Below are 14,727 nucleotides of genomic sequence, written 5' to 3'. Positions count from 1 at the left end.
TTTGTATTGATAAAGCCACTGGATGGCGAAACGTCTACAATAAAGATACCCAGATGTTGCACATGTGTCTTAATTTCAAATTTTGTTTTACAAAGCAATCCTGAACCGTTTCTAAAAAAAAAGTCACTACATTCTAGTTTCTGTCAAATTGCTGTAGTCAGTTTGTATGATAATAATATCTGCCATTATCATAGTATCTTCATACCTAGATACGTCGAAATTTTCCTCTCATAAAACTTGAACACGCGCTTTCTAGATTTTGAGGTCTGTAAATTCTTCCTAAGTTAGGCCTGTTTACTTCCTTCAAGAAACTATAACCAGCTTCACTCTCTCTCTCTCTCTCTCTCTCTCTCTCTCTCTCTCTCTCTCTCTCTCTCTCTCTCTCTCTCTCTCTCTCTCTCTCTCTCTCTCTCTCTCTCTCTCTCTCTCTCTCTCTCTCTCTCTCACGTCCGTCATTACATCGTTTCTGAGGCTACAATTTATTGACATAAATGACAACTGCGTATCTTTCACTGTTGACTCTGTCAGTGTAGAATAATTTAGGACCCTGATGGTAATAAAACAGACAGTCCTCGATGACGCACTGACTTCCATGGGTTATCCTGGATGATTAATCCTCCCTACCCTGGGTTAACCCTCCCTACCCCCGGGTTATTCTGGGTGGCTAGCCCTCAGTACCCTGGGTTATCTTGGATGGCTAACCCTCCCTACCCTGGGTTATCCTGGGTGGCTAACTCTCTGGGGTTAAAAATCGAACAAATCTTATCATCCGTGTCATTCAGCAGACATGTCTCTCCTTCTCAGATGGAAACAAACTTCACTGCAACCGTCTCTATGTTACCTTCACTTGCAACCAGCCTGTTTGACGTCTCTCACGCTCACTAATTCTATACTAGCTGCTGTCCACCCGGGTGGTTGATTGCAAGTACATGCATTTGTGATGAATGGTTTGAAAAACCGACAAGTTGAAGATTGAGACACTTATGCAGCATATGGGAATCTTTATTCAGGAAACGTTTCGCCACACAGTGGCTTCATCAGTCCAATACAAAGAGGAAGGCGTAAGGAGAGGAGGAGAATGAGGTAATCAGTCCCTCAACCTGGAGTCGATGTGTTCAGTCCATCAATCTTGTAGAATGTACAGCATAGGGCCGTAGACGTGGCTTATATACTGTAGTGAGGTGACGTGAAGCAGATGGAGGCGGGGTCATAGTGGTACCATCCACTAGTCGAAGTAGGTCTTCGTCCAAAGGTTGAACAAGTGTTGAAGAATTCTTTGTAACAAGACCCCATGATCCTGCCGGCAGGATCATGAGGTCTTGTTACAAAGAATTCTTCAACACTTGTTCAACCTTTGGACGAAGACCTACTTCGACTAGTGGATGGTACCACTATGACCCCGCCTCCATCTGCTTCACGTCACCTCACTACAGTATATAAGCCACGTCTACGGCCCTATGCTGTACATTCTACAAGATTGATGGACTGAACACATCGACTCCAGGTTGAGGGACTGATTACCTCATTCTCCTCCTCTCCTTACGCCTTCCTCTTTGTATTGGACTGATGAAGCCACTGTGTGGCGAAACGTTTCCTGAATAAAGATTCCCATATGCTGCATAAGTGTCTCAATCTTCAAGTACATGCATGATGAAAAGATTACATTTGACTCTTCAGAGTAGTTTACCTGTCTGCCCGACGTACAAAAGAGAGCATGGTGTGCATGGGACCTTGTAAACACCACCAACAATGCTGGATGGTGCGTTCCTAATTCCGTTTCACTGTCCCGATGTTCTTGAAGACAATATATTGAGCTTTTTTAATGCATCACGCAGTCAGGCCAGGGTCTCATTGTAAGACAAAACCAGTATATTTTTCCTGGAAGGCACTTCCCTAGGTTCAGTCCCGTAGAAAGACTTCTTGGCTGCCAATAATCCTTCTCAACATAATCCCCAGGATATCTCATTTTAGTGGCTACGTTGAATATCTTATTTCGTCATCAAAATATTCCAGGCTACAAATACGTAAAGCTCTCATAAACACTGTAAGGAAAACACTCCTTTTAACCCCAGATTCATACCAGGAATAATAATGAATATATGACGACACATTGGTTGACTTCCTGTACACTGTAAACTGAAATTTCATGTTAACACGATGGATTATAAGATCTAGGGAAGACAAACTATCTTCTTCATGCAATGTTGTAAACTTAATTGAGACTACTAAACTATTGGAGTCTAGGAAGGAACTCATCAATATAACGATCTCTAACCACATGGCTTTACTAGGGAAGATATCTTGAAGGATTCTAGTCTTATAGAATTCTATATATAAGTTGCTGAATAATGGGCTAAGCGGATATCCGATGGCCATACCTAGTTTTTGAGCCGAGTACGAACTTTCAGTCTGTTTCAAATTATAATAAGTTCAATATATATATATATATATATATATATATATATATATATATATATATATATATATATATATATATATATATATATATATATATATATATATATATATATATATATATGCATAAATAACAACCACTGTGAAGAAATAGTGAAATTCCAAGCGCTTTCGTCGCTTCTCACATTATCAAGGAACTATAAATAACAAAACATCAACAGGAATGCATATAAGGGCAAGATTACACCTCACAATCACGTCACAACAACAAGACTACACCTCACAATCACGTCACAACAACAAGACTACACCTCACAATCACGTCACAACAACAAGACTACTCCTCACAATCACGTCACAACAACAAGACTACTCCTCACAATCACGTCACAACAACAAGACTACACCTCACAATCACGTCACAACAACAAGACTACACCTCACAATCACGTCACAACAACAAGACTACACCTCACAATCACGTCACAACAACAAGACTACACCTCACAATCACGTCACAACAACAAGACTACACATCACAATCACGTCACAACAACAAGACTACACATCACAATCACGTCACAACAACAAGACTACACATCACAATCACGCCACAACAACAAGACTACACATCACAATCACGTCACAACAACAAGACTACACATCACAATCACGTCACAACAACAAGACTACACCTCACAATCACGTCACAACAACAAGACTACACCTCACAATCACGTCACAACAACAAGACTACTCCTCACAATCACGTCACAACAACAAGACTACTCCTCACAATCACGTCACAACAACAAGACTACTCCTCACAATCACGTCACAACAACAAGACTACTCCTCACAATCACGTCACAACAACAAGACTACTCCTCACAATCACGCCACAACAACAAGACTACTCCTCACAATCACGCCACAACAACAAGACTACATATCACAATCACGCCACAACAACAAGACTACTCCTCACAATCACGTCACAACAACAAGACTACTCCTCACAATCACGTCACAACAACAAGACTACACATCACAATCACGTCACAACAACAAGACTACTCCTCACAATCACGTCACAACAACAAGACTACTCCTCACAATCACGTCACAACAACAAGACTACTCCTCACAATCACGCCACAACAACAAGACTACTCCTCACAATCACGCCACAACAACAAGACTACACATCACAATCACGCCACAACAACAAGACTACTCCTCACAATCACGTCACAACAACAAGACTACTCCTCACAATCACGTCACAACAACAAGACTACTCCTCACAATCACGCCACAACAACAAGACTACTCCTCACAATCACGTCACAACAACAAGACTACTCCTCACAATCACGTCACAACAACAAGACTACTCCTCACAATCACGTCACAACAACAAGACTACTCCTCACAATCACGTCACAACAACAAGACTACTCCTCACAATCACGTCACAACAACAAGACTACACATCACAATCACGCCACAACAACAAGACTACACATCACAATCACGCCACAACAACAAGACTACACATCACAATCACGTCACAACAACAAGACTACACATCACAATCACGCCACAACAACAAGACTACACATCACAATCACGCCACAACAACAAGACTACACATCACAATCACGCCACAACAACAAGACTACTCCTCACAATCACGTCACAGCAACAAGACTACACATCACAATCACGTCACAGCAACAAGACTACACATCACAATCACGTCACAACAACAAGACTACTCCTCACAATCACGTCACAGCAACAAGACTACACATCACAATCACGTCACAGCAACAAGACTACACATCACAATCACGCCACAACAACAAGACTACACATCACAATCACGTCACAACAACAAGACTACACATCACAATCACGTCACAACAACAAGACTACACATCACAATCACGCCACAACAACAAGACTACACATCACAATCACGCCACAGCAACAAGACTACACATCACAATCACGCCACAACAACAAGACTACTCCTCACAATCACGTCACAACAGCAAGACTACACATCACAATCACGCCACAACAACAAGACTACACATCACAATCACGTCACAACAACAAGACTTCACATCACAATCACGTCACAGTCACACACATCACAATCACGCCACAACAACAAGACTACACATCACAATCACGCCACAACAACAACATCACAATCACGTCACTACACATCACAATCACGTCACAACAACAAGACTTCACATCACAATCACGTCACAACAACTACAGCCACTACACATCACAATCACGTCACAACAACAAGACTTCACATCACAATCACGTCACAGCAACAAGACTACACATCACAATCACGCCACAACAACAAGACTACACATCACAATCACGCCACAACAACAAGACTACACATCACAATCACGTCACAGCAACAAGACTACACATCACAATCACGTCACAACAACAAGACTACACATCACAATCACGTCACAACAACAAGACTACACATCACAATCACGTCACAACAACAAGACTTCACATCACAATCACGTCACAGCAACAAGACTACACATCACAATCACGCCACAACAACAAGACTACACATCACAATCACGCCACAACAACAAGACTACACATCACAATCACGCCACAACAACAAGACTACACATCACAATCACGTCACAACAACAAGACTACACCTCACAATCACGTCACAACAACAAGACTACACATCACAATCACGTCACAGCAACAAGACTACACCTCACAATCACGTCACCACAACAGGACTACACCTCACAATCACGTCACCACAACAAGACTACTCCTCACAATCACGTCACAACAACAAGACTACACCTCACAATCACGTCACAACAACAAGACTACACATCACAATCACGTCACAACAACAAGACTACACCTCACAATCACGTCACCACAACAGGACTACACCTCATAATCACCTCACAACAACAAGACTACTCCTCACAATCACGTCACAACAACAAGACTACACCTCACAATCACGTCACAACAACAAGACTGCACATCACAATCACGTCACAACAACAAGACTACACCTCACAATCACGTCACAACAACAAGACTACTCACAATCACGTCACAACAAGACTACTCACAATCACGTCACAACAACAAGACTACACATCACAATCACGTCACAACAACAAGACTACACCTCACAATCACGTCACAACAACAAGACTACACATCTGGTGGCCTGGTGGTTAATCACACGTGGGTTCGATTCCCAAGAGTAGAAACATTGGAGACTGTTGTCTATGTTCCCCATCAGTAAAATGGGTACCTGGGTGTTAGTCGACTGGTGTGGGTCGCATCCTGGGACACTGTCACAACAACCCCCGGAAGAAACTAAACAACAAGACTACACATCACAATCACTTCACAACAACAAGACTACACCTCACACACGCCTGACGACACCCGACTGTGCAACCCAACTAATACTCTACCCAAGAATTAAGATCTATTACTTGTCTAATGTATCATTAAATTCTTCCTAAATTGTATTATTTATAAATGAATCCAATTTATATAAACCAAAGGAAATATTCATATTATTGTCAAAACTGCTTTTATGAAACAAGATTCAATTATATTCCTGTCGACCATGGACTTGCTTGACGCAACTTTCTCAACTTTTTGAAAATCAATTGGATGGTTAAAATCTCTCACGTGAATGAATAGAGCATTAGAATTTTGTACAGTTCTAATGCAAAAGGCTTACTGGCCCATGGGAGGCAGGTCCAATTCCCCCACCGGCTTAAGCCAATGCCTTGACCTAGTGAGGTCAGACACGCCACTGCATCCGATCTACCAGCACAAGCTAGTCAGGTCCAACTCACACCCACCCACACTCACTCATGAACTTGTCTAACCTATTTTTAAAACTACACAACGTCTTAGCTGCTATGACGGTACTCGAGAATTTATTCCACTCATCCACAACTCTATTACCAAACCAGTGCTTTCCTATATCCTTCCTGAATCTGATTTTTTTCCAATTTAAAGCCATTGCTGCGAGTCCTGTCTATGTTAGATATTTTTAGTACGCTATTTACATCCCCTTTATTAATTCCTGTTTTCTATTTATACACCTCAGTCATGTCCCCCCTAATTCTACGCCTGTCTAGAGGGTGCAGATTCAGGGTCCTCAGTCTATCATCTTAGGGAAGAATTCTGATACATGGGATCAACTTTGTCATCCTGCTCTGTACGTTTTCCAGTGCATTTATATCCATTCTGTAATACGGTGACCAAAACTGTGCAGCATAGTCTAAATGAGGCCTAACCAAAGATATATAGAGCTGGAGAACAACCTGAGGACTTCTATTATTTATACTTTTTGCTATGAAGCCAAGGATTCTGTTAGCTTTATTGCGAACACTAATGCACTGTTGTCTTAGTTTCAGATTACTGCTAACCAGAACTCCTAAATCCTTTTTGCAATCCTTAATATTAAGATCTACATTATTTAGTTTATATGTGGCATGGTTATTTTCTTGTCCAATATTTAGGACTTTGCATTTGTCTGTATTAAACTGCATCTGCCACTTCTCCGACCATTGCATCAGTCTATTGGAATCATTCTGGAGTGCTCTAATGTCCTCATTAGAATAAATTGGACGGCCTATTTTGGTGTCATCAGCAAATTTGCTTATGTCGCTATTTATTCCCTCATCTATGTCGTTTATGTAGATTGTGAACAACAACGGGCCCAACACTGACCCCTGAGGAACACCGCTTGTGACGTGCCCCCATTCTGATTTCTCCTCATTTATGCAAACTCTCTGCTGCCTATTTGTCAGCCATGCCTCTACCCAGGAAAAAATTCTCCTCATATTCCGTGTGCCTTAAGTTTCCTCAGTAGCCTCTGGTGTGGAACTTTATCGAAAGCCTTACTGAAGTCCATATACATAATATCATATTCATTACCATGATCTACCTCCTCACACACCTTAGTGAAGAAAGTTGGTAGAATTACCGACAATATGTAAAGTAAAAAGTAAAATGTAATGGCTTGATAAAGCTCCTGGAGAGCGAAACGTTGCCACAATAAAATGTCACATTAGTTGCACTTGTGTCCTTTTACTTTACACCTTAGTGAAGAAAGTTAGTAAATTCGTAAGACAGGAACGTCCCTTTGTAAAACCGTGTTGAGATTCATTTAATAAATTTGTGCCTATCAAGATGGCTACGAATTGCTTCGGCAATTACTGATTCCATAAATTTTCCCACTATGGAGGTAAGGCTTATTGGCCTATAGTTCGAAGCCAAGGACCTGTCACCTGCCTTGTAAATAGGTATTACATTTGCCATTTTCCACATATCAGGCACTATGCCAGTTTGTAGTGATATGTTAAAAAGATTAGCCAAAGGTATGCTAAGTTCCTCTTTACATTCCTTGCAAACAGTTCATCAGGGCCTGGGGATTTGTTAGGTTTTAGTTTCTCTATTTGTCTGAGGACCATGTCACTAGTTACCACTATCGTGCATAGTTTATTATCCTGTTCTACATAATCTATTATTTCAGGAATTTTGCTAGTGTTTTCCTGAGTTACTCATAAGTGGGCCTATCTTTTCGATAATCTTACTTCTGTATACCTGAAAGAACCCTTTTGGGTTAGTCTTCGAATCCCTTGCGACCTTAGCCTCATAATCCCTTTTTGCTCTTCTTATTCCATTTTTTTATTTCTCTCTTTAACTGAATATATTGATTTCTTAACTGCCCATCCCCTCTTTCGATACGCCTATATATGTGTCTCTTTTGACCAGTGAGATGTTTTAATCTATTGTTCATCCATTTGGGATCATTTTTGTTAGATCTAATTTCCCTACTCGGCACAAAAGTTGTCTGGGCAGCTAGAACTATGCTCTGAAAAACGTCATATTGGCAACCACGATCACCTATCTGACCCATAGTCAGGACATCCCAATTTAGCCCACCCAGGTCATTTTTCAGTCCCATGAAGTCGGCCAAGCGAAAATCTGGGACAGAGATTTGAAGAAGGGAGGGATAGAGTGATGAAGGGAGGGATGAAGGGGGGATGAAGGGACTGATGAAGAAAGAGATGAAGGGAGTCATGGAGGGAGGGATGAAGGGAGTGATGGAGGGAGGGATGAAGGGACGGATGAAGGAAGGGATGAAGGGAGGGATGAAGGGAGTGATGAAGGGAGGGGTGAAGGGAGGGATGAAGGGAGTGATGAAGAAATGGATGAAGGGAGTGATGGAGGGAGGGATAAAAGGAGGGATGAAGGGAGGGATGAAGGGTGATATGAAGGGAGTGATGAAGAAAGGGATGAAGGGAGTGATGGAGGGAGGGATGAAGGGACGGATGAAGGAAGGGATGAAGGGAGGGATGAAGGGAGTGATGAAGAAAGGGATGAAGGGAGTGATGGAGGGAGTGATGAAGAAAGAGATGAATGGAGTGATGGAAAGAGGGATGAAGGGAGTGATGGAGGGAGGGATGAAGAGAGGGATGAAGGGAGGGATGAAGGGAGGGATGAAATGAGGGATAAAGGGAGGGATCAAGGGAGTGATGAAGAAAGGGATGAAGGGAGTGATGGAGGGAGGGATGAAGGGAGTGATGGAGGGAGGGATGAAGAGAGGAATGAAGGGAGGGATGAAAGGAGGGATCAAGGAGGGATGAAGGGAGGGATGAAGGGAGTGATGAAGGGAGGGATGAAGGGAGGGACGAAGGGAGGGTTGAAGGGAGGGATGAAGGGAGGGATGAAGGGAGGGATGAAGAGAGTGATGAAGGGAGGGATGAAGGGAGGGATGATGGGAGGGATGAAGGGAGAGATGAAGGGAGGGATGAAGGGAGGGATGAAGGGAGTGATGAAGGGAGTGATGAAAGGAGGGATGAAGGGAGGGATGAACAGAGTGGTGAAGGGAGGGATGAACAGAGTGATGAAGGGAGGGATGAAGGGAGGGATGAAGGGAGGGATGAAGAGAGGAATAAAGGGAGTGATGAAGGGAGTGATGAAAGGAGTAATGAAGGGAGTGATGAAGGGAGGGATGAAGGGAGGGATGAAGGGAGGGATGAAGAGAGGGATGAAGGGAGGGATGAATGGAGTGATGAAGGGAGTGATGAAAGGAGGGATGAAGGGAGGGATGAACAGGGTGATGAAGGGAGGGATGAAGGGAAGGATGAAGGGAGGGATGAAGGGAGGGATGAAGGGAGGGATGAAGGGAGGGATGAAGGGACGGATGAAGGGAGGGATGAAGGGAGGGATGAAGGGAAGGATGAAGGGAGGGATGAAGAGAGGGATAAAGGGAGTGATGAAGGGAGTGATGAAAGGAGTAATGAAGGGAGTGATGAAGGGAGGGATGAAGGGAGGGATGAAGGGAGGGATGAAGGGAGGGATGATGGGAGGGATGAAGGGAGTGATGAAAGGAGTCATGAAGGGAGTGATGAAGGGAGGGATGAAGGGAGGGATGAAGGGAGGGATGAAGAGAGGGATGAAGGGAGGGATGAATGGAGTGATGAAGGGAGTGATGAAAGGAGGGATGAAGGGAGGGATGAACAGGGTGATGAAGGGAGGGATGAAGGGAAGGATGATGGGAGGGATGAAGGGAGTGATGAATGGAGTGATGAAGGGAGGGATGAAGGGAGGGATGAAGGGAGGGATGAAGGGAGGGATGAAGGGAGGGATGAAGGGAAGGATGAAGGGAGGGATGAAGGGAGGGATGAAGGGGGGATGAAGGGAGGGATGAAGGGTGGGATGAAGGGAGGGATGAAGGGAGGGATTATGGGAGGGATGAAGGGAAGGATGAAGGGAGGGATGAAGGGAGGGATGAAGGGAGGGATGAAGGGAGGGATGAAGGGAGGGATGAAGGGAGGGATGAAGGGAGGGATGAAGGGAGGGATGAAGGGAGGGATGAAGGGAGGGATGAAGGGAGGGATGAAGGGAGGGATGAAGGGAGGGATGAAGGGAGGGATGAAGGGAGGGATGAAGGGAGGGATGAAGGGAGGGATTATGGGTGGGATGAAGGGAGGGATGAAGGGAAGGATGAAGGGAGGGATGAAGGGAGGGATGAAGGGAGGGATGAAGGGAGGGATGAAGGGAGGGATGAAGGGAAGGATGAAGGGAGGGATGAAGGGAGTGATGAAGGAGGGATGAAGGGAGGGATGAAGGGAGGGATGAAGGGAGGGATGAAGGGAGGGATGAAGGGAGGGATGAAGGGAGGGAGTGTACCAGTACTTATCAGTCATTAGGACAATGTTTCTGGATAATTTATGTCTCACAGTAAAAAAAAAATGTCAGCCAGTAGAAGTGCGAGTGAGATGGATGGCAGGTGATGGCAGCAGCTGCCGCTACACACCAGCGTGCAGGTGATGGCAGCAGCTGCCGCTACACACCAGCGTGCAGGTGATGGCAGCAGCTGCCGCTACACACCAGCGTGCAGGTGATGGCAGCAGCTGCCGCTACACACCAGCGTGCAGGTGATGGCAGTAGCTGCCGCTACACACCAGCGTGCAGGTGATGGCAGTAGCTGCCGCTACACACCAGCGTGCAGGTGATGGCAGTAGCTGCCGCTACACACCAGCGTGCAGGTGATGGCAGTAGTTGCCGCTACACACCAGCGTGCAGGTGATGGCAGTAGCTGCCGCTACACACCAGCGTGCAGGTGATGGCAGTAGCTGCCGCTACACACAAGCGTGCAGGTGATGGCAGTAGCTGCCGCTACACACCAGCGTGCAGGTGATGGCAGTAGTTGCCGCTACACACCAGCGTGCAGGTGATGGCAGTAGCTGCCGCTACACACCAGCGTGCAGGTGATGGCAGTAGCTGCTGCTACACACCAGCGTGCAGGTGATGGCAGTAGCTGCCGCTACACACCAGCGTGCAGGTGATGGCAGTAGCTGCCGCTACACACCAGCGTGCAGGTGATGGCAGTAGTTGCCGCTACACACCAGCGTGCAGGTGATGGCAGCAGCTGCCGCTACACACCAGCGTGCACGTGATGGCAGCAGCTGCCGCTACACACCAGCGTGCAGGTGATGGCAGTAGCTGCCGCTACACACCAGCGTGCAGGTGATGGCAGCAGCTGCCGCTACACACCAGCGTGCAGGTGATGGCAGTAGCTGCCGCTACACACCAGCGTGCAGGTGATGGCAGTAGCTGCCGCTACACACAAGCGTGCAGGTGATGGCAGCAGCTGCCGCTACACACCAGCGTGCAGGTGATGGCAGTAGCTGCCGCTACACACCAGCGTGCAGGTGATGGCAGTAGCTGCCGCTACACACCAGCGTGCAGGTGATGGCAGTAGCTGCCGCTACACACCAGCGTGCAGGTGATGGCAGTAGCTGCCGCTACACACCAGCGTGCAGGTGATGGCAGTAGCTGCCGCTACACACCAGCGTGCAGGTGATGGCAGCAGCTGCCGCTACACACCAGCGTGCAGGTGATGGCAGTAGTTGCCGCTACACACCAGCGTGCAGGTGATGGCAGTAGTTGCCGCTATACACCAGCGTGCAGGTGATGGCAGTAGCTGCCGCTACACACCAGCGTGCAGGTGATGGCAGTAGTTGCCGCTACACACCAGCGTGCAGTTGATGGCAGTAGTTGCCGCTACACACCAGCGTGCAGGTGATGGCAGTAGTTGCCGCTACACACCAGCGTGCAGGTGATGGCAGCAGCTGCCGCTACACACTAGCGTGCAGGTGATGGCAGTAGCTGCCGCTACACACCAGCGTGCAGGTGATGGCAGTAGCTGCCGCTACACACCAGCGTGCAGGTGATGGCAGTAGCTGCCGCTACACACCAGCGTGCAGGTGATGGCAGTAGCTGCCGCTTAACACCAGCGTGCAGGTGATGGCAGTAGCTGCCGCTGCACACCAGCGTGCAGGTGATGGCAGTAGCTGCCGCTACACACCAGCGTGCAGGTGATGGCAGTAGCTGCCACTACACAGCAGCGTGCAGGTGATGGCAGTAGCTGCCGCTACACACCAGCGTGCAGGTGATGGCAGTAGCTGCCGCTACACACCAGCGTGCAGGTGATGGCAGTAGCTGCCGCTACACACCAGCGTGCAGGTGATGGCAGTAGCTGCCGCTACACACCAGCGTGCAGGTGATGGCAGTAGCTGCCGCTACACACCAGCGTGCAGATGATGGCAGTAGCTGCCGCTACACACCAGCGTGCAGGTGATGGCAGTAGCTGCCGCTACACACCAGCGTGCAGGTGATGGCAGCAGCTGCCGCTACACACCAGCGTGCAGGTGATGGCAGCAGCTGCCGCTACACACCAGCGTGCAGGTGATGGCAGTAGCTGCCGCTACACACCAGCGTGCAGGTGATGGCAGCAGCTGCCGCTACACACCAGCGTGCAGGTGACGGCAGTAGCTGCCACTACACACCAGCGTGCAGGTGATGGCAGTAGTTGCCGCTACACACCAGCGTGCAGGTGATGGCAGCAGCTGCCGCTACACACCAGCGTGCAGGTGATGGCAGTAGCTGCCGCTACACACCAGCGTGCAGGTGATGGCAGTAACTGCCGCTACACACCAGCGTGCAGGTGATGGCAGTAGCTGCCGCTACACACCAGCGTGCAGGTGATGGCAGTAGCTGCCACTACACACCAGCGTGCAGGTGATGGCAGTAGCTGCCGCTACACACCAGCGTGCAGGTGATGGCAGTAGTTGCCGCTACACACCAGCGTGCAGGTGATGGCAGTAGCTGCCGCTACACACCAGCTTGCAGGTGATAGCAGCAGCTGCCGCTACACACCAGCGTGCAGGTGATGGCAGTAGCTGCCGCTACACACCAGCGTGCAGGTGATGGCAGTAGCTGCCGCTACACACCAGCGTGCAGGTGATGGCAGTAGTTGCCGCTACACACCAGCGTGCAGGTGATGGCAGTAGCTGCCGCTACACACCAGCGTGCAGGTGATGGCAACAGCTGCCGCTACACACCAGCGTGCAGGTGATGGCAGTAGGTGCCGCTACACACCAGCGTGCAGGTGATGGCAGTAGCTGCCGCTACACACCAGCGTCCAGGTGATGGCAGTAGCTGCCGCTACACACCAGCGTGCAGGTGATGGCAGTAGCTGCCGCTACACACCAGCGTGCAGGTGATGGCAATAGTTGCCGCTTGTTGCAACCCCTGAATGGGTTACAATGATTATTATGTATATATATAATGTATATTACCTTTTCATAGAATTTTATATTGCTTATATTTGCGATAATAGCTAAATCGTAAATGTATTGCCTTATATTGTTATTTGACGTAGCTTATGTTGTTAGGATGTACATAATATGTGCTCAGTTCAAGTCTTGATTGTCAAACTACTGTAATTATCGCTTGTCGCTCGTTATACTGCCGGCTTCTGAGCTGTGCTGTCCACGGGGCTATCACGTGATCGAGGGGGGGGTGTCCTCACCTCTCGTGAAGTATTCAGTCTGCTCTAGACTCGCTTGGTGGTTGGACAGATTGTCTGTCTCATTATTCTTGTTAGTTCTGTAGAACTCTGTTCACAGAACATTGTATAGACTTAGTGATTTTCGACGTTGTACTGAGGTTGTGTGTCGCTTAGACACTCTGAACATCTCAGGTCCTTAGCTATAGCTTCTGACCTAATTTTGTACTGGTTTCTGTGTATTGTCACAGTCGGGTTTTTCCTATGCTGAACTTAGATTCAGTAGTATGGGAGTTTTGTAACTTTTGTGGAGGATCTGCTGATGGTCCCTACTTAGTGTCGTTATATTATCTCCTTGATCCTGATTGTGTCGCAGTCGCTTGTTATATGGCTATTGGGCTTAGCATTCTTTTCATTGTTCAAGCAGACTGTTCTGGTTGCCAGTCGGTCAAGAAGTTAGTTTATTAGAGGACTTTGTCAGTCACTTGTTTAAGTCTAGTCGAGTCGTGAGACATAGCGAACTACTTAGAGCACTTACACACATACACAAACTTGTACATATTTGTAATATCTTATTAAATGTTAATGTACCAGACGGTACTTAAGAATTATAAATGTGATATGTGCTTTCAGCACAATAATATTGAACTCGAGAGATTGATTTTATTTTGATTGCTGTGATTAATTTAATTTGATAATATACCTCTAGACTTAATAAATTTATTAAATTTTAATTTCTCTAGTTAGTAGCCTACCAGTTGTAATCCTGAAGCACTATTGAATAATACTGAATTTCTAATGGATAATTGGACAAGGATACTGACTACTTGTTACGAAAACCCAGTAACAGGCTGGATGCTAGAAGGGCAGTCCTTTCTAGT

General features: G+C 46.7%; 1 protein-coding gene across 1 annotated transcript in view; it reads right to left on the bottom strand.

The window, feature by feature from the left end:
• LOC128692268 (mucin-22-like) overlaps positions 1 to 14,727 on the bottom strand; it is a 136,241-nt gene that overhangs the window by 107,349 nt on the left and 14,165 nt on the right. The window lies entirely within an intron of this gene.

The sequence above is a fragment of the Cherax quadricarinatus genome, unplaced genomic scaffold (assembly GCF_038502225.1).
Source record: "Cherax quadricarinatus isolate ZL_2023a unplaced genomic scaffold, ASM3850222v1 Contig43, whole genome shotgun sequence".
In the NCBI taxonomy this organism is placed as follows: Eukaryota; Metazoa; Arthropoda; class Malacostraca; order Decapoda; family Parastacidae; genus Cherax; species Cherax quadricarinatus.
The sequence above is the reverse complement of the archived record's forward strand: the minus strand, read 5'-3'. Positions and strand labels throughout refer to the sequence as shown.